This window comes from Melanaphis sacchari, unplaced genomic scaffold (genome assembly GCF_002803265.2).
Source record: "Melanaphis sacchari strain LSU unplaced genomic scaffold, SCAv2.0 Contig59_pilon_pilon, whole genome shotgun sequence".
NCBI lineage: Eukaryota > Metazoa > Arthropoda > Insecta > Hemiptera > Aphididae > Melanaphis > Melanaphis sacchari.
The window spans coordinates 529,871-553,003 of record NW_020271423.1 but is presented as its reverse complement, the minus strand read 5'-3'; the positions used below and the strand labels follow the sequence as shown (position 1 = coordinate 553,003).

Below are 23,133 nucleotides of genomic sequence, written 5' to 3'. Positions count from 1 at the left end.
CCTACAACAATATCCTAATTAATTCAAACGAAGAGTATAATGCGCGTGTGTGTGTATCGTGTATATTAAATCAGTGGTTCAAAAACTCTACCCCGAAAATGTATAAACTCCACGGAAAATAATTAATTAAATTGAAATGTTTTATATAAGTTGCATCGTTTCTTTTAGAATAATTAAATATTTATATTTATTTAATATCTCTTGAAAAAAAAACAATTAAAATTTAACTAATCGCCATTGCTGTGAATCATTCTCATCGAGTACACGTAGAAAAAAACAGAGAAAAGACTACTTTCTATATTAAATTGTCGACTGCGCCTTATTATTTAATAGATTATAGTAACCGGTGTGTAAACAAAAGTTTGTCCGAAAAACGATTTTCAGCAGAAACGGCATACATTTCATAAGGCATTTTTATTGTAGTTATTATATTGTAATTTATTTTTCTATTAATGATACAGTATATACAAGGGGTCATCAAATGGCGATCCGCGAACAAATTAAATTATAATAAATAAAAATATGCTTTATAATTATAAATTTTAATTCCCTATCCTTATAAATAATCTAATAATCTAAAATAAAATATTTTACTTAAAAATAATATTCTTTTTATGTAAATTTTATCATGAACTTTTTGTCAAAATTTAAACTTAAAACGCATTTAAAAGAGAACGTGCTTTTGTATTTTTAATATTTTTAAATAACTATAATAATAATTTATGAAGAATTTTGTATCAAATTTTCAGTTTCATCTGCAAAAAACTTTTTATCAACATTCAAAAAAAAAAAAAAATTAAAAACTTTGAGAATTTATTTGTTCATTTTTTTTCTTTTAATTTATTTATTTAATAAAAGTATAGGCTGATAATCCAATAATTACGCAATAATAATTTAAAATGCATATAAAAATCTCTTTAAAATATAATAATTGAATATAGAAAAGATATATAACTATATAAGTAACAGTAAAATATATTATGTTTATATGGCTAATATTTTTTAAATGGCAACAAAATAACCAAAGCCATTATTTTATTATAAGAAATATCCAATTATCTAAAACAAAATCTGATTTTAAAATGCTTATAAAAGTTTAGTGTATTTTTATTATATATTTTTATTTTTAAATTCTTGTAAGAAAAACTGATGAACTATGGTAAATGGTGTATAAAACTTCATAGTAAAACTTTTAGTGTGAAAATTATGTTTTATTAATTTATATTTTTTAAATTTTCGTGATCGTGATAAATTTTGTTAATATTCAAATTAAAACGTTTTTAGAAAAAAAAAAATAATGATTGTCTATTTTATATATTTTTTAATTTTTTTTACTGTAAAAAACCTAAAAGGAAATTTGTATCAAATGTTAAACTTTTTAACTCACGTATGCATTCTTTATTCAAAAAAATAATCTAATACTGTAAATGTTTATAAATAGCATTAAAAGAGCAAATGAATATTTCAAGTTATTACACTTATTATTTTTTAGTTTCCCGATTACTATAAAGAACAAAAGTTACGTCAATTTTGATTTCTTAAAATACAAACTAGATTCAACTTGTCATCAAAAACCACCTAAAGGAGATCAATCATTTTTTTTTAATACAATAAGTAACTTAAAAAAAAGCATATACCTACGTTACATTGTGAAACCAATACATTCACTGATCTTTTAGAATCTAAAATGTGTTCAACCAACAAATTCTAATACCAATGACGTAATCAGCCAAATTACATAATATTTTACACATCACTGTTTCTAAATATCTCTAATTTTAAATTATTAACTGTATGATCTGTATTTTTATGATGCATTATAAAAAAAATAAATTAGTAATCAAATTAAATGTATGTATTTCATAATTATTGACATTTCTGGCATTTTGAGTGTTATAGACTTTTTACTGAAACTTAAGAGCTTCCCGCACACAATAGTTTGAGAACCCTGTGAATATTGAATTATTTAGTTAATACGTATAGTGACGCGTATAATATATGCATGTATATAGAATATATACATAAATTTATATATAAATGCTGTATGCACACTCGGTGGATGGATGACTAAAATTTATGTGCGCATATTCCGTTTCGATAACCATCGCTGGACAGAGGTCATTATCGTGTTTGGTTTTCATTTCCGGTACTTGCTAAAGTCTGACTGCTGGGTATCGTGAGCGTGCACAGCCCCGTAATGTGTAATTCTCATAATGTCCAATAATGAAGTAGGAAAAGAAAATGATGTTCACTTTTTTTTAATTCATATATTTTATAATATTATATATCCAATATCTAGAGCGAAACCTTAGGACTGTGTTAGTTTTACGATATTGTGTTCTTATTATTATTTTTTATTTATATTTGTAATAATCATTTTTATTAAGTATAGAGGATTGATCCAATCACGCCGCATGCAACTAATTAGTAACTCACCATGTTTTTAAAGTGGAACGATACGTAAATTCTATAAATATTTGTAATGGTAATTTTTCTTTTTTTCTAAAATTGTTTTTAAATTTTTGTTAGCAATAATAAATTTTGAGACCATTGCCGAAAACCGTACAGACTCGTTGGCTCATGGTAAACGATAAACTTAACGTTAAGTTGTTCGTAGTTTAACTGAAATATTTCCTAATATTATTACGATGTAAATAGAATAAACAATTGCAATTAAATTGCAATAATTATGGTTATAACTTATAATACAATGCAAATAACTATTTAATTTTTTTTTTAATTCGATTCCTACATTCTATTTTATGCTAATATAATTGAACAAATTAATTTTATTAAATCAATAAAATACATAAATACTGATCAAAAAAAAATTTAACGACCATTATATAATAATAATTTATGGAAGATAAAGTTTTGGATTTGTTAAAGCAATTTGTTTTGCTACAAGCACACAAACTTTAAATACAGTATACTTAATTAAGATTAAAGAATATCTATAGCTAAAATATGTTCCATATAGTACCTAATTTAAATATTACAAACGACAATAGAAAGTGACTGCGATAGCTTCTGAATAATAATTATTTTCCAACCATTAAACTAATATTATTTGTTAACGATATATTTTAAATTTATATAGGTACAATATGCAAGAGATACATACTCGTTATTTGTGTTTTACTACTAATTGCTATTTGACTGTACGAGTTTTAATGCTAATTGAGCATTAAAGTGCAAGTGTCGACGAAGTGAATACATGTATAGGTATTACATCTATAAGTTAACTTATAAGACTATAAATTATGATTCTCTATTATAATTGTTTATAATACTCAGTCAAAATTAACAACGCGGCCATGGACTGCAACGTAAAAGTTTCCTAGAAAAGAAGAAAGTCAGCATTATGTTTTTAATAGTCTTTGATCCTTTTAAAAAGCCTGTCACTTAAGACCCGTCCAAAAGAACAAAATAATTATTAGCATACGTACATAGAAATGTATACTTATAAATATATATATTTATATGTTGGTTTTTTTAATTTTATTTTTATTATTATTATTCTTTACATAGACGGTGGAGACGACGGACTGACTACAGTGAAAGCAGTGCGTGCTCAACGACGTTCTAATACAGCAGTACTTGGCCTTTGAAATAATAATAATAATAAAACGAGGGGGCGGTGACGACGTCGGCAAATACTTACTGCTAAACTGAACGCATTTTGTTTTGATTAAAGTCCCATCATCCATCTGACTACTACTCGACGAGTGTTTTGACGTTCAATACGAATATTTTTCTTCTACTAACACACGTACGTGTGTGTATATATAATATAGTTTATAAATAATAATAATAATAATAAAGGAACTTCGGATCCCAGACGATCTTTTTCCTTTATGTGTTCACGACACGCAAAATCCAAGTGATTTCGAGTGTTTTTTCCTTTTCAAATTTCAATACATGCCACCACCCTATTCTAAAAAAAATGAAGCGATGAAAAAAAAATACGAAGGTAGAAAAGCACAGTTCAAGACGATCGAACTTTTAAACTATCCTACCTATACATATTATATATTATTATTTTGTACACCATAAGGCACAAGGCGCTCGGGCAATAAATATTTAAAAAAAAAATTATGATGGCAGCAAATACACGTTTATAGGTAAACGCGTAGTCGTGTTCTTGTGGTCCGATCGATGCATTTCCATTCACACGTCATTCGCATTCTGCACTAACTTATTAAAAAAAAAAAACATAATATTTTATTTAGGTACATTTTGTATGCACGCCTCGAGTATTCCCACTTGACGACTAATCGCACAATTTTTGAAAACGCGATAAACTTTTCAGAAAATATTATTTTTCGTCCCCCATTGGAATGTCAAAACGGTTTGTATATTTATGGCGTGTTTATATTTTAATATGTAAGTACATGTCATATTTATTAAACCGGTAAAATACCATAACTAATATACTATGGTGAAAAATGATAACATACATATACGGTAGGTGGTAAACTGACATACCTATAACATGTCATACTTAACGATTAGGACAAATTTAAATTTAAGAATAAATTGATTTTTTTTTCAACGAGTACTTCAGCTAAGTATTTATTTATTTAACAATTGTAGTTTAGAAGCAAGTATTCTAGTTATCTAAATTAATCTCAAACAGTTAACTAAATAAATTATGTATAATTAAAGTTCCCAAATAAGTGGTATGAAAATCATTTTTTTATACAAGAGTCGAAATAAAATATAATGATCTAACCAATGTTTTTAGATTATTTTTTAAATTTTTGTACCTATGCACCATATATGTCAATGTTTGGATCAGGTTAAATGTGTTACTGATGTTTTACCTAACCAAAATCAAACTGAAAAAATTATTTTAGGAGAAAATAAATGAAAATGTTAATTATAAAATTATTTTAAACATTATAAGGAAAAAAAATGATTATTTTTTGACATTAGTATACTTTACTTTTTGATAACTATTTTAGGAATAATTTATAACAATACAAAATAGGTGCTATAAAATATGTTATAAAACTTAACTTTAACTAACATAATTTATTCTTTGTAAATTTAACTTTAAAAATATAGCAGAATAAAATAATAACTTTTAAATTTTTTTACCTTGGAAAAAATATTAATTCAAATAATATTTTTTAAGAAAGTTCTGCTTCTTTTTCATTTATTTTTCAAAAATATGAATTTTTATTATTATTTTTTTCGTTGTCCATAATTATAGTCTTATAGTATTCAAGATCTGATAATTTTTTTTCATTTATAGCCAAAATGTTTTTTAAGTACATTTTCTACGTAAGTCCTTTTTTTATGTATTCACTTGAAAACTCTTACTTAAGTATTACATTAAGCTTCACTAAGATTATTTCTAAGTGTATATTAACATTTTTCCTGGCCATAATTTAAATAATAATTTGACTCGTCTCTCACAAAAATATAATTTTGTTTAGATTTTTACTAAACTATTTGCCTAACAGGTAAGAATTTAAAATGTCAATTGTAAGTTTGTCCAAGAATTTCAAGGTATGATTATTTCTAATCATAAGTTTACAGTCACCAGAAGAATCATAAAAAATTGTGCCTACTATTTAAAAAATGTTCATATGATTATTTATTGATGTTTGTTTGTCTGTCATGCATGTAATTTTTCTAAACGTCCAAATATGTAGTTTTTTTTTTAATTAATAGATTACCCATGATAGGAAAAAAAATAATAAATGTTTTTGATGTAGAAAGACCATTCCTGGCAAAACTTTAAAACATAAATAACATAATATTTGAATTTTTTTTTTGTTCTCCGTATTCATCAAATAGTCAAATACTGTGGATGTTTGTAAAATCAATGTTTTTAAACGATGTTAAACAAACAATACAATTCATATTAAATTGACTATTTATACGAAAAAAGTGAATATTTAATTTTTCATTTCTAAATCCAACATGTTAAACTAAAAAAAAAAAAGTATATTCATAGATAATTTATTTTTAAATATGACAATTCAATCAATTATAAATTTTATGACCTAATGATATAAAAATTATCTATGTGAGAAAAACAAAAGTTAAAATCGTATTCTAGAAAAGTGGTTTAAATTTAAACACCTTGTAAACAGAAAAGGCAATTAAAAATTTTATAATTGTATGTATATTGGCAATTTTATTCTTTTAAACTGTTAACTATATTTATAGAATATGTATTTACAAATATTATATATTTTATAATAAAGGTAACAATAAAATAATAATTGCATTTTTGCCATTTTGATTTTCACGTTTTTACACATTTCCATGATAACATTTCTTTATTTATGTTTTGCTACCTTTTATTTTCATTATTTTTACCCTACCAGTTGTAAATTATTAAGCCCGAAATCATAGCATAAACCCCATGACGTAGAAATTGGATATACCTACTGATAAGTTATAATTATATGAAATTTCGGTTGCATCCAAAAACCGCACACTTTTGATTTTGACCCTAAAAAGGTCGATAGCCAAAAACCGCACAGTTTATCGGTCATTGTATAACAAATTACCGTACATTTATAATGGGTTATTTTTAGTGAAAATAGTGAAAAGATAAGATTATAAGATATTTACTATTCAATAATCAAGTATTTAGTTTTTTAAAAACGTCGGCAGTCGGTTTCAGCCAATCAAACTTTGAAAGTTTTAAATTTTTTTTAAATTTTTTAAATACCTATACATTTTTAGTTTTACATTTTTTTTTTTTAATTAATATTTTAAATTATTGAATATATACATTTTTAAGTTGATATTTTTTTTAAATTAATATTTAAAATTTTTAAATACATACATATTTTTTGATGAACTATGAAAATAATGAGAACAAATAATTAATTATACATAATAATACGCGTTTTTTGTTTATCGACCTTTTTGGGGTCGTCAAAATCTTAACTGTGCGGTTTTTTGGATACGACAATTTTTAAAATGTGTGCGGTTTTAACCTACCAAAAGTGTGCGGTTTTGTCCTGTTATTTATCAAAAGTGTGCGGTTTTTGGAGTCAACGGAAATTTCATACGTAATACGGTTAACACTTATTACTACTAACTTATATCTGTAGATCATTCGGATTACAGATTGTGCGCGAGTGTTAACAACGAGTAAAATATTATGTAGGTACCTATTATTATTATTCTCCGGTAATGTATACTGTCGGCCACTCGAAATGCCGCCACGCGGTCACACTCGACCCCCTGCAGATGACATGTGGAATCAAAAGGATTTTGCGGAAACTCGTTGCTTTTGATTAATTATATCGGGCCATACCGGATGCGGTAAAACAATTGGATTAAATTTTGAAAAACAAAAATATAAAACATGCAGTAATTAATTATCCTTTGGACTCAAAACCGATTGCTCGTCGCGTAATATAGTCGTCCCTTTCTCGACATTATAACGGCTTAACGCAAACATCAACAACCGTATTATATACGCACATAATATTAATATTATATAATGGCGTGTTACGATTGCGTTGTTCATTATACTATTATTATTAATATTATGGTATTATTACGATTTACAATGAACAAATATAGAGTACAATATTATGATTATGTCAATAAACAGGAACTTTCCCTGCCATTAAAATTACAATGAATTTAATCGTAAATCGTTTTTACATTATAACATTACCTATATAAATTTGATAAATATATTATGCTGTAGAACAGTTGTACTTTTAAGCATAGTGTTATTTTATAATTTAACACTAACGTCACTAACTCGAAAATAGGTGATGCATAAAACACGAAGTCATATTAATATATCAGGTGGTAAAAATCGTTCGATGCATTATCTAAATAATGAATAAAATGTACCTATGCATTATTTCACTAAAAATATTATAGATTTGCATTATATAAATAAAAATACAACTAGAATCAATTATTTATTGACTATGGGTACTTTAAGTTTTATATTAACACAAATAACACCGTTTTACCATAGAATAGGTAGTAGAGAAACACAAATATAATATAACTTACATACTAAATCACTATGCTAAAAATTGATTTACTAACTTAATTGATTTCTAACTGATTTGTAGCGGGTTGGATACAACATTTGATATATTTTTAAACGTAGTTCAAATTACTCTCTAAGCTTTTATTTATCTAAAACAATCTTTAAATCTTTAGTCATAATTGGTTGAGTAGTTTTTAAGTTAATAAGCTACAGTATACAGATATAACATTTTGTTAAACATTTGAATAATAAAAAATTAATTAAAATAATTAAATATTATTTTCTTTCCGTGTAAGTCAGTTGGCGAATCCATACCATTTTTTTTTCATTTTTCCTGTAACTAATGGGTATTTCCTATGTACCTACATATAAGTAAAAAAAATATTTTCTGATTATGAGCTAAAACGAAATTCATGAATAAATGTAATTTATAATCATTGTATGCGCGGTTTTTTTAATGATAAACGATCAATAATCTGGAATTTAAAAAAATTAATAATATACGTGTTTCTTTATTTTAACTGATAATTTTAAAATATTTTTTGGCATTCAGTTGTTGTTCCAAAAACAGAATCAACTTAACTTTTTTAAACGGCAACAGCCAACAATAGTTATTATTATTAAGAACAAATATAAATTATAATCAATTATAATCAAAAAAATTATGAATTTTTTTTAATTTTTTATATTTTATCATACATTATAACAATTTATCGATACGTTAATTTTCGAACTCTAATCAAGTTGTCATAGTTGGCATTAGCAACTATACATATACATATCGAGCAATAAGCTTTATACCGACAAAAAATAACTTCTGACTCAATACCTATCAACTGTTTATGTATTATATTTAAACAAAAATGTTGCACCCACCGGCGTGTGCAAGTCAAACAGTGCCACGTGAACACACGACGTTTATGCACACACACACACACACACACACACACAATAGACACGCATGTTGCAATGTATACAAACCTAGTGCACATATGACTCGTTAACTGGCCCGTTTCACTGGTAATCGTGCGGGGGCGGACCTCCGTGTCAAAAAAATAAAACACGGGAAAACGGTGGCTACGACGCGTCGCCGCAACAACGTTCAATAATATTGCGCCCCGAGGCCCGCGTGCGCCTCGTCAATGCGTATGTCAGTGCACTTACGCGTAATATCGTGCACACAATTTATAATAACAAATTATATACCTAATAATAACGATAATGATGATGATGATCATCATAAATGTGTGGTGAGTGCTCGTGTGCCGTTTGCGCCTTTTGTGGGTGGGTCCGCATAGTATTTAATTGTGCGAAAACGACAAATGTATATATAATTCAGAATCAAATCGTAGGAACCACCTTTTTATAGTTTTTTCGGTTCTGACTTAGGTTTTTAAAATTTCAGTTTTTTTTTTTTTTTTTAGATTTGATTAGAATTGGTAAAAAATACGAGTTCCGGTTATATAGAGGAATACCGCATTGTTTAAAAGTATAAAATTGGTCGTTCAAGTGTATATAAGATAAATAAAAAATAAATATTCAAAGTATACGTCATCAAAGAATTTACTATTTTAATTATTTAACAACAATAATGAAATAAAAATAGCATTAAACTCTGCTAATGGCCTATATCACATATTTTTTTTTTTACTAAATGAATTTATTAACTGAATGATAAAAATAATAAAATTAAAATTAAAACAATCAGATTTTGGTAGTGGTTTTCTAATTTGTAAATAATAGTCTTATCCTAAGAATTTCTAAAATTTACAATTACGGTTCCAAATCTAGTTATATAAATGTGTCCAAGTATTATAATTTATAAGTAATATTATGTTTAAAAATAAATTAAAAACGCGGTGAGATACCCAGCATGAAAATACGTATGTATTATGCCTTTGTAGCTTAAGGGCGAGAATCACACGAGTGGGGCGGACAGAATGTATAAACATCCGTAAAAAAAATAAATGAGTGTATTAAAAAGAGACGTAACAATAAAATGGCAGTGTCATTAGCGGCGGCAAAGAGTGCGTCAGATAAAACGCATGGTTAATCGTTTCTTTTTTGCTTTTTTTTATTTTCTCGATCAAGTTTATTATATTACATTATGTTTAGGCCTAAGATAAGTCTGTATGCATAATATTTACCTTGTAGATAATAGATATATTATTAATCACCGATAGTCCTATACGCAAATAAATCGAGTAAATTGTATTTGGATCACAACGAAATTATAGATGCAACCGACTCTCGATAATTCAAAATTAGTGGACAGACTTATACCTTCAAAGTGCCGAGAATTTACACATGGTTTGTGTCTTAATCTGACTTCAAATTACTGAGATGTTCCTACATGATATTCTCGTTGTTTTATTTTAATAACAATGAGTTTTTTTTTTTTATAGAAAATTAACTGAGCGTCTCCAATTATTAATTGTAATGAAAACTATTTTTACTGTATCGTGTTTAGGATGATTATTTTAACGCAGATTCGTTCATTAATCATTATTATTTATTTATTTAATTATAAATAAAAAGCTAAAATGTTTAGAAAGTTATATCATGTTTAATGTATAATTTGTATAATGCTTATACAAATACTTGATGAAAAAAGTTTCGACAAAAGTTATCTTTAAAAGACAATAATAAATAAATCATTTTGATTTATCAAAAACTAAGTTTTGCGTGAAATTTTTGGTTTGTTGAGTATTTAAAAAACTATATCGCATAAACAATCATCAACGTTTTTAAACAATAGCAACCTTAATAATTTCTTAAGCATGATTTAGTGACCCATTATTTGTACATTTACATTTTAGTGAACAATTATTTATCAACGTTTTATGTAATTTGGTTATATTTAAATAATTCTTAACTCCTAAACACTAAATATTTTATAACAAAAAATGTTTCAAATATATTGTATTGAATGTTCTGTTTTAAGGTATCGCCTCGTATACATTATTTTAAGTGAAAAATGATTCTAAAAGGGGAATGTATATTATTGCGGTTTCACCTCGTTATTTTTACTCTATTGTTATAGTTATTATAATCTTTCCCGTGAACACTTTTACGGGTAAAAGTTTGAACTAAATATTTAAACTGAAAGTAATACAGAAAAAATATACACTTTAGATTTAACAGCAACTTTTAAACTTGTTAATGTTCACGCATTGTGTCATCGCGCTTTTGAAATTGTTCACTATCGCCTGTCACATCGCTATCGAAACAATAATAATAATAATACTTACCGTTGAAACGCAAATCGTTAGATACCTGCATTTTCAATCATCGTATAGATAGGTTATTACTACTTATAACTTATGAACCGTAATGTATCCACCTACCAAATAATATAAAATAATTGTACACGAGTAAAATGCACGATAAGTTTTCGTTTATGAAGCGTGACTCTTTATCGTTTTTATTGAAGTTTCGATGACTTGGTATACCTATGTGTTATCCACGAAGAAGATATAACATAACGACACGCAAACCAGATAGGCACTTGTATAAACTTTAAGGGACTCACGATTAGTATTGTACCTATCTAATTGAAATGAATAAATAAGTGTTTTTGTTTATTTTTTTTTCTCTATTCAGTTTTCCGAAATAAAATTTTCAAATCGTTTATTGATTTCAATAATTGACTTTAAATACTGTTGACTTAGTAATTTTATTTCACTATTGTTATCAATATCATTTTTATTCATTATAAGTCAATTTTAAAATATAAAAATTAGCTTGTATAAAAATAAGTGGTCTTTAAAATTGTTAAATAAAAAAGTTAATAATAAGTTATTAAAATAGGTATACATTAAATTTGAATTTAACGATAAATCAATACTTTCAAAAAGCAATACTGTCTTTCTGTCAACCTATATTGAAATGTATACTTCATAATATGTATTTGGGTATTGCTATTAAAGGAATTTATTTTTCCATTAGTTAATTTGCTTTTTGTCGAAACATTACTTTTATTATATAATTAATATATTTTAACAATTACAATTTTAAAATTTTTTTTACATTTTTTTTTTTTTTTTTTTTATTACTAATTATCTTATGCTCATCAAAAATTAAGCTAGTAGACTGTCAATAACGGTTAATATGAGTTCGAAATATTAACTAGCCGACGACGATAAGAAAATTTGAAACATGACATAATTTGCAACTTTGTAAGACTTGAATTGGTCGTGAAAATTAAAATGCCCGTGAATTTAATAACGATTATTAGAGCCGATAAATTTAGATAATTTGAATGAATAATAATAATAATATTCTTATAATTTTAGTTTTATGAAATTTTTATATTTTCGAATTAAGATTTAAAAAATAAAAATAAAACAATAAATTATCTGTAGGTATTTTTTAAATTAAGCATTCACATTGCAAGACAATGACATTGTAATATATTATCTATTAGCTATTCGGTTTAAATATACCAAACAAAATAATAATTTAGGTTTAATTATATTAATTACAATACTGTAAGTGTACTTATGTAACTATTTATTGTCTACATATACATATATGTATTCACACGCGTGTATTGTTACATCGACGTGTTCGTTAATGGTGGTTGTCGTATTTGAATTGCTCATTTAAGTCAACGAGAAAAACAAAGGCTATGGGAATAAAGGTATTAGGTATACATTTATACCTTTGGATGATGAGGATAAAAGGCAAAACCCAATAGCATCGATTTCATTGTCATCATCGACGAGAGTCCAGAGGTGGTCAACTATGTGTGACGGCGGGTTGAGGTGCTGAGTGGCGTAGGCGTACCGTCATCAGTAGGTACATAATAATGTATAACAGCGTTTATGCGCACATATTTTTTGTATATATATATATATATAAATATAAAGGGGACAAGATAATTACACGTGTTATACATATTTACTGGAACGCCGCCGAGGGGCATTTTCAATAAGCGCCTGTGTGTGCGTACACGCGTTTCAGTGTGCGTTTTTCCCGCGATTACACCCTCTCACGGGCGATAAATCGACAACACTCTCCACAGTAATACAACGAATGCGGTCGTCTCGGCGCGCGCGTCGATCCCTCGTGCCGATTACCGCAAACATACGCCCGCTGTTTGTGTACGTTTGTAACAAAATAAATAAAAAATGATAAATAATAATGATTTACGATGAGAGTAAAAAAAAAAAAAGTAAAAAAATAAAAAAGCAGTAGGTAGATCGTACTTTTTGTACACGTACAACACAATATTACATACATATATAGGACCACTTCACCACTTCACCACGGACGTTTGCGCTCCGCATCAAGGTCCTCCGGGAACTTGACTATTAAACATATATATATAATTGTAACGTGTTATCGTTATTTGTATGTTGACAGAAGGGCCAATTTTGGGTGCGGCGATCGGGCGGGAAACGATTTGCATTATACATATACTTGTAAGTTATTATAATGTATAATATTTACATTGCAGCGAAGAGCAGCAAATATGTTGTACGAATCGCAGTCATTTATATACGCTTTTGCATTACATAGGTTTTATTATCATCTATAATATTATATGGGTCTCGCCATATGTCCGCAAACAAACGCCATACTCGCGCCCGCAAGCTAGTATTTTGAAAACAGCGATAAAGCTTTACACTCGCGCTTTCGATGAATTGCTCTGAGACCCTATGCAGCCTAGGGGCCCGTCTACCGATGGATATAATATTATCGTATACCATTGCATATAAAATCCGTATACTAACTGACGTTTCCACAGTAGGTATGCGCTAAAATCGTCTACCTAGAATATAGAGTGATTGCCTCACTGAACGAACACACAAGCACTATTAAAGTATTAAATCTTTAAATAATTTTTTGATTATAATTTTTGATATTTAAAATCATTTAAAATTTATTTTGTACTCATTGACTAATTTTTTCAACAATTTTATAATTCATATTTTTAACAAGTTATTAATAAATTATTAAAAATTAATAAACAAAAAAAACATTTTCTAGTAAATACACACAGTGTTTGTGAATCAACAAACTATAATGGTATATATTATTATATATTATAATCTATTATCTTATATAATAATAAATAAATATTTTTATAATAAAATCAATATTTATAATACATGAAATGTAGTCAATTCAACTACTTTTATAATGATCATTTAAAAACAAATAGTCTCCATTTTTTACTAGTTACAATAATATGTGAAAATTATTTTGTAAGAGTAAGTTAAGTAATGGAAGGAGATAACAATGAACTGTCTGAAGAGTATATACAAAGAACAATGATGCTTTATTTTTCACCACTACTTGTAGTTTCATAAAAATTTAACATACTTTTAAACACTAAAAATTTAATAGATTCGAGGTATAAAAAAAATCTAGTCTCGTCACAATTGATAATTTTGCGAAATTATTTCAATATATCTAAGCAACCTGGTTTTGTTATGTATAAAAAAAAAAAGCAACTGCATCCTTAAATTTTGAAATTATTACAGTATTTTGTTTTGCAATTTACTGATGATTTTAAGAAATAAACTTAACCACTTAATACTAGGATTAGATTTATTTGACTCTTAATTTTTTTTTTTTATTAAATCTTTAAAAGTTTGTATTAGAAATTCTACTCTCACTTTAGCTAAAATCCATTCAATTATTTATTTAATTGCTTAATGTAAATTTGAAAATAAAATTTTAAAAATGATAAAAACTATATAATTTACAGATGAAACGGAAAACTTATCATTTTACATTTATAAATGGGTATGGTTTCTATATAATCATGATAAACCATGTGCGACAACATAATATGAATGTTCTAGTTGTTTAATGTATTATAAATTTATAAACATGTATGCTTCGAGGGTAACGCTAATAGACTGTTTAAAATTTAATATTTATAATGAATTTATTTAGGAATCAGTTCGCTTAATAACTCAAATAGTTGTAAGCATGTGATGAGACTTAAATAAATATAAGCAGTAATGTAATAAATGGTTAACTCGAATAACTTTTTACTAAATCCAATATCTATATAATCATATATATATCATAAATATATTAATATATATTATCTAAATTAAGTAGGTACTGTAAATGTAAACATAAAATATAATATTTTATAGGACCGTTCGCATCACTTCAATAACTTAACACGATTACATTTACAGCGATTTTAATAATAAACGCTCGTTATACTTGACAGTATGAATGTTCTTAAAAATATTATTTTGTAATAAATTTAAGTTATTGAAAATAATATTTTCAAAAATGTTAATACCCTTCGAGATAATGAATGTTTACAGTTAAAAAATCACCATATGTACTGTTATACACCACCACGCCAGGCACTTTTGCGTGCCTATTGTTGAGGAGCGTCGCTTGATTGCGGCTCAAAGTTACTTTTTTGCGTTTTCACTCATCCCGATTGCGTCCGATAGGTTAGGTAGTATAAAGTGTAAATGATGGAAATTTACGAAATATTTTAAGCAATAAAAATAAAAAGAATATTAGTAATATTTAAATATAAATTTCGATTTCATAAGCTATTAGCAAATTAAATAGAAACATGTTGTTATATATTAGTGATGTATAATAAATAATTGTTTTCAAATTTTAAAGTATTTACATAAAAGTATTTAAATTTAAAATACAAATACATCCAATACAGTATTTAAAATGTTTACTTTATTTTATAATTTTAAGCTATTTTGTGAACCAATGTGTATTTGGACGTAATCGGGATAGGTACATAATATATTTGAGAGAAAATACGACTACTTGAATTCGGGCCGCAATTTCCGTTGTTGAGAGAAATGGAAAATCGCCCATTGTAAACAATTCAATATTGTACAGTAATGTAAAAGTAAATTCAAATACTTTCCCGATTCTAAAATACATATTTTAAATACTTTTTGAAAAGTGCTTAGACGTGAATACGTGTAATATTTTAAATACTTTCTCAAAGTATTTAAAAATCAAATATTATTTTTAAATATTTTTATTATTATAAATAAATTACTATTTTTTTTTTTTTGCATTTCATTTAGAATAATTCAAATTTTCTAAAAGTAATATAATTTATACATTAATTAAACACAAACCGCATCCATTTAATTGATTTAATTCCAAATGTCAGTGTAAGAAGTGCAAAAAAAAACTCCTGAATGATGGAAATAATAAGTATATTCGTGGTGCACAATATTTGATATTTGTCTCACAACTAACTCAAAACGTATTTATTTCTTGGTATACTGTATACTGTTAACCCATAGCTATTATTAATAGTATGATACATAAAATTATTAAGCCATACATATTATTAAATGTAAAAACTATTGTAACTATTCTAGCGTGGTATAATTATCTAGACAATTCGTTTATATGCAGAACTGATGATTATTTAAATGAATGGTAATTTATTTTTTAAGCTTAGATAATATATTGTATTGTGCATAATTAAAAAATACTACAACGAACATATCTATTTCTAAGAGTAAGTATACCTCCTAATTGTTTTTTAATTCGAACGCTACGCCGGGCGCCGTAAGAATAATAGTATCCTGTTTACTCATGAAATTTTTACCGCCAGTTAGATACCGAAAAGTCGATAAATAGAACTTAATTACTTAAACGTTTAACAAAAAATAGCAATGTGTTTTTAAATGAATAGAAATATTTTTAAAATAATACATTTTAATTATGATTACAAGGGAAAAAATATATTTATTTACAATTAAAATGAGAATAAATAAATAAAATAGTAAAAAACACATTTGAAATTGCTTCTTGTGTGAAAACATTAAATTAATATGCGGATAAATCAAAGTTATGACAATTAACTGAAAATGTTATTATAATAACAGCAAAAAGTTCACTTTTAAAAAAAAATCTTTATAAATAACAATATCATGTTGTTTACTAGTTATTAAATCAATATAAATGCCTTGATTTAATTTTTAGTTTTATATATAAAATATACAATTTTTTCATAACTTATTAATTGATTTATAGTCTATTGAGGTCGCGCGTTGAATATCTCTGCTATAGTAATAATCACATATTGAAATTAAAATGAATATTTTGTGTTCCAAAAATTAATATGGTCACAAAATTTCTTCAGTTACATCCATTTATTTTTTAATGAAAATTACACGTTTTTTATGTGGGCTAGAAATACTACTAAAGTAATAATATTAATTTAAAAAAAAAAAAATTTTCCAATAAAAATAGGATAACTTTTACCATGAAAAAAAAGTTTTTATTTTTTCGATATTTAATTCCTAATATATATATATATATAAAAAAAAAAAACATTATTATATTACAAATGTTATTTAAATGTTTTTCAAACATAATAACTTTTTTTTACATATCTGTTATCGAAAAAATAATCTTACTTTGTAATAAAGTCATTTTATTTTTTGTATTTTCCATGTAGCTAAATTTCTATATTATATTGTATACATTATAAACCATATATTTTATCCTTAACACATTTTTCGCATCGTTAAATTTTGTTAATTTTAATCTCGTAATACGTACATAATTCTATTTACTAATTGCATCGCATTACATCATAAAATAATAACAAACAGCGATAAAAATAATAGTACAACATTCGAGACAAAGCGTGTGCGCATTAAGTATGCAGAATATACGTTTGCATAAGTTTTCTACGGCTTGGGAACAGTCACTTTTTTTTAAAGTGTATAAATAAACAAAGTCCCAAAATAACACTTTTTAAAGAAAATAAAATGAAATATTTACAGCTTAATTTTGTGACAAAAAATTATTAAATTCAATCCTTTGCAATAAGCACGTCATCTTTATTCAAATAAAATAAATATTATATTCTGTTTTTCTAAAATATAATATGTTTATTTTTAAACATAGACAAATATTGTTAAAAAAAAAGGTCTATTATTTTTAGGAACACTAATAATAAAAAATATTTTAAAACTATAGTATGACCATCACCATATTTTATTTAGTTATTTAAGAAGCATATTTTATCAGTCGCATTTCCTGCGACCAAAGTCTACACGCGATTTATATTATGATTAATCGTGATATCGTCACCACAACGTCAGCCGATTGTAATGAACGATTATATTATTATGATATACAGCGTCAGAATCGCAACCCCGTCGGAATATAGAAATTCTGATTGAAAGTCGAACTACATATCATACGCGGGTAAGTATTTCTGAACTCGTGCGTAATATAAATATAAATATTATTATTATTATGTTATCTAACAAGTGCGCATTAAATGGTGTAATGGAAAAACACGGAGACCGACGAAAGATTTGTAAGCAGCGCACGAAAATTGGATGAATGATTATTATCGTTACGGGTAGGTGGTAGGTATATACATACATATAAACATGTACAATATTTTATGTGTGTGCGTGTGTGTCGTGCACGCGTGTATTGTTTTATGGGGGAGAGACCGCGCGTAACATATTAATAACATATATATTTCGGGCAAATCGAAAACATTATACTATTATTCGTTCATCTGCGCGCGGGTTGGCGATGACGAAAATATTGAAATACAATAATAATAATATCACGTATAAAAGTATATCCGCTGCTATAATAATAATAAAAATAATATGATGATGATATGTCGTGTACGCGTTAGTCGTAATGATTTGTAGTCGCCCCGCTCGCGCGCGCAACGCTCTCGTTTATACGGTAGACGTAATGAGCCGCCGCCGCTGTCACCGCATGTCAAAAATAATCGCATTTACCCGATTAAGTGCGTTGGCCCGAGGGATTGGGCCCGCAGAAAACGGCGAATAGGCGAGTGGAGGAGAAGGAAGAAGAAGAAAATAAGGGTCGAAATTCTATTTAACCGCAACGGTGACGGGGACGTGCATTAAAATATTTCGTTTCTGCTTATGAAGTGTCCCGAGGGTCCACTCGCGTGTGATATGTTTTTATCGTCATCGTCGACCGGAGTCGGGAATCGGAATCGGAATCGGAATCAGAGAATCGCAGTCGTCGTCGTTGTCGTCGCCTCGCCTACACCCATACACACCTCTTTGTCCGCCCCCGCGAACCCTTCGCGGTCGCTGACGTGACACACGTACGTACGACGAGGGTGTATGTATACGATAGAGGTGGGGGGAGAGTATTGTCATCGTGTCCATTATTTTGTTTTTTTTTTCAATCTGTTTTCAGACCGTTTTTTTATTTTAATTAAAACCCCGGCACTCGACCGCGTGTTTGTGTGTGCTAAAAAGGACAATTATTGTCATTATTTTCAATCCTATATATAAATGTATGCGCCGAGTAAATAGACATTGTACCGAGCGGACTGATGTAAATCGACAACGGAAGTGATTAAAAAAAATAAAATAAAAATAAAACCACACATCTCATAGAGCACAAAAAACACACACACACACACACACACACGCAAAACCGGATTGGGAATATCATTGTATACAACACCCGCGTCACGGCGGTGGTTAAAAAAAAACGATTTGTCGCCGCCGTTTTTCTCATAATAATGTATGTTATTGTCGCGCACATATTATACCACAATATTTTATATATTATACTTATGTTAAGACCTTCAATGATATAGTTGTTACAACGAGACTGAAATTACACACACGCCCGACCGCTGTATTGGTGATCGAATTTATAGAGTAACCGATATAAGTCCTAGGCGGGATAATATCGTGCTATTTTTCTATTAAAAGACAAGACTTTACACAATATTTTTTCAGTCCTATTTTTTGAGTATGGATATTTTATAGCATTTATAACTTATAGATGTTTAGTATAATGTTATATAAGTTATAAGCATAATTTAAATACTCAAATGATTTCTAAGGTTAGTTACTTGCCAAAAAATTGGGTAACAAAGATACAAACGTAGTATACAAAGTCACTTTTAATAATATTATAAAAATTACTGTTAAACCAAAAAATAATATGTCTGAGTGAGCGTTTTGTGAATACTGTTCACATTAGTTATTCATTTATTAATTTGATGTTATATCAATAACTTTTTGTTTTTTCATTAACAGAATATTAATATACTTATGACGTAATCATAAATCTATATATTTATAACTGAATTGGACAGTGTAACTTCTAAAATTTAAATTAATTTAATTTTTATCTTATTTTTTTGATTTAACTAATAAAACAACTTCATTGTATACTGGCAAGGTATTTTCCAAAACAAACTAATTAACACTAACTTAAGAGTAAATAAAATTAGTATATAGTTTATCACTTATTAAATAAATAAAATAATTAGGCTTTCTTCTATATACAAAAATAAATATATATAATTTAAAACCCATTCAATAGCTATACCACCATACCACCATCAGAGAAAAATAATAATTTTGAACTTATAAGTAGAAAGTTTTTAACTACCTTGTTATTTACTGTTGATAAAATATAATTTTTGATAGCATCTATTATGTAGATAATTAGATAAACTATACTTCCCACAAAATATTACAATAAGCCGTACAGAAAAATTAAATTAAACAACTTTAATGATCAAAAATTACCTTACAAAAATGAACATTTCCCATAAAATATAATTATATTTTTTTTTTAACCATTCGTATTAAGTTTATAATACAATATCTAAAAATGACGTTTTTAAAACCGGAATACAATCCGATGCAGATAAAGTCTTCAACTTAAAAATAAAATAAAATACATTTTCGTAATCTGACTGATTTGTAAAAGAAGTATACGAGTTATTCATGTGAGGAAACTGAAGCAAATATTTGTACTAAAAATCCCTGAGTAATTAAGTCTCATCTTATAAACATAATATAATATCTATAATCTATACATATATATTATATTGTAAAATATTGAAATGACACGAAAAAACGGTGTCATAAAATACACAATTATATAATAAATACCAACATTACATAAGTTAGCTTATAACTTATAATTATTTTCACACTTATCTACTGTTTTTTCATGATTTATAATAACTTTTGTCATGTATTTTTTTTCTTGATATTAATAGTAATTTAAAAAATATATTTTAATTTGAAAACGGCCAATTTTACCATAACCAATATCATACTATCAACTGACGGTACCTCTTTTACTCAAATATATTCAATTTCACGACCCAGACAATCATTAATACTTACATAAAAATTCTTTTAGAATTTTTTCTGTGTATACCACTGATTAAAACTTAAAGTTAATGTATTGATAAAAATAATTAAACACTGATCTGTTACTATACCTATATGCTATTCCTACAAGTGTATTGAAATGATATTTTCACCAATTTTCTTAATGGACCAAAGGACACCCAATCATCTTCAAGTATATACGGTCTGAATGTTCGATAATACGTACATTTGTGTATTTTTTTAAATTTCAAATCCGTACTCTGAAATGAGAAATTGAATTAATATTTCAATTAGTTACTATTAAAATAATAAAAAATTACAATATTCATACATATTAACAAATTTTATATTATTATATGTATATTTTATACGTATAACAATTAAAATGGATAACGTTTATTTTCCGTTAAAATAAAGAATTTTTGTTTAAAGTTTTTTTTTTAATTAGATATTTGAGTGGTTCATTTTGAGATATTCATGCTTTTCATTTATACATAACGGTATAATATATTACACATGACACACTGATGCATATTTTATACATTATATTAGCGGTATATATTTTAAATCCACGAAATCAATCTACCCAGAACAAATATTCATCGATAAATATTTATTTATTTTTATATTTTTGAATTTCAGGCGTAAATTAATGGATTTTTCGCAGAAAACGTAAAATTGTATGTGCGCTCATCTTTTCCTGGTTTTTGTTTTTTTTTTAACATCGTTTTCGGACGATTCCGTATACCTATCCAATAACGATTTGCCAACAGGGAATCGATCCCTTCTTTTTATTCACTCTTGTGCACAAACAACTATATATATATATTAAACATATTATAAAAAACTACTTCGGAAAAGAAATGCAATTTGTTTTGTTTACATATGATTGAAATGGTTAAATAATTAAAAAAAATGAATTTATTAAAATTAAGAGATTATACGGAAATGACCGACTATTGTTGTCAATTATTTAAAAATATCTTTTACGATCAAGATTATTTTTATCGTTCAGCTTTTACTAATAAATATGTCATGTTTACGATTTAGACTGTGTAGCAGAGCTTGATTAAAGAATCGTTTAAAAGTGCACGAAACTGTAATTTGATGAACCTTTACACCCTTAATCTAACAACATTTGTACGGTATGTAAGTTTAAAAAATGTCTAAATGTTTCTTGCAGTACCTTTATTTTCAATTGAAAATCAAACGTGAGTATTGTATTAATGATATAAGAAGACGCTACACCATCAGTATAGGATTTGTTAAATCCGTCATACAATCGCATAAAATAACAAATAAATGAAAGTATGAACCACTTTTTATAAGTTATAACACTGCAATCTTGACCATTCCAAATCTAAGTGAGTCAATAAAAATCTAATCTGGTGGTTGTTTATTTGTAGCAACGTATTAACGATCCGCCACAGAGTGGTTAGGTTAGGTTACCTACAATATTATATGATATTAAATATTTTATATTATATCGATGACGATGCGACACAACTATCGCCGTCGGTCTCTGTCGGTGAAGATGGTTTATGTTTATTGTTCACGTAATCACGCGCGCCCATAATGTGTCGTACGCTTCGCGATTTATAAACCCTCGTCTCTATTGTATAACTGTCATTATATACAGATATACGTCAACAAGAATCACGTCAAATCCAATTCAGGTAGCGTAAACACTATAATAAAACGTACATACACACGCACATGTGTGCGTTTCACACAAGAACACAAGGAGCGTTCCTTTGGAATAAACGATCGAAACAAGATCACTCTCCCAAAAATAATATCTCCGAAGAGGGCTTATCAAAGTATATAAAATGTATGTAGGTAGTGTGTCGTTAACAAGTTTTCATTCAACGCCGCATAGAGAATATTATTACGAGTAAAATAATATTATATTATAATTAAACGGTCCATCACTCGACGAGCCCTTGCCTATGAATATTGTGACAAGAATTTTCTTAGATAATTTACGTTCATATTAAAGGAATAAAA

At 27.0% G+C, this 23,133-nt stretch overlaps 1 protein-coding gene across 2 annotated transcripts in view; it reads right to left on the bottom strand.

Moving 5' to 3' along the window:
- Positions 1–23,133, bottom strand: part of LOC112600043 (fez family zinc finger protein 1-like) — a 56,734-nt gene that overhangs the window by 15,155 nt on the left and 18,446 nt on the right. For both annotated transcript variants that reach the window (XM_025347176.1, XM_025347175.1), the window contains exon 2: positions 21,237–21,386. The gene's annotated coding sequence lies outside the window, so the exon portion shown is untranslated. The remainder of the gene's footprint in view (positions 1–21,236; positions 21,387–23,133) is intronic.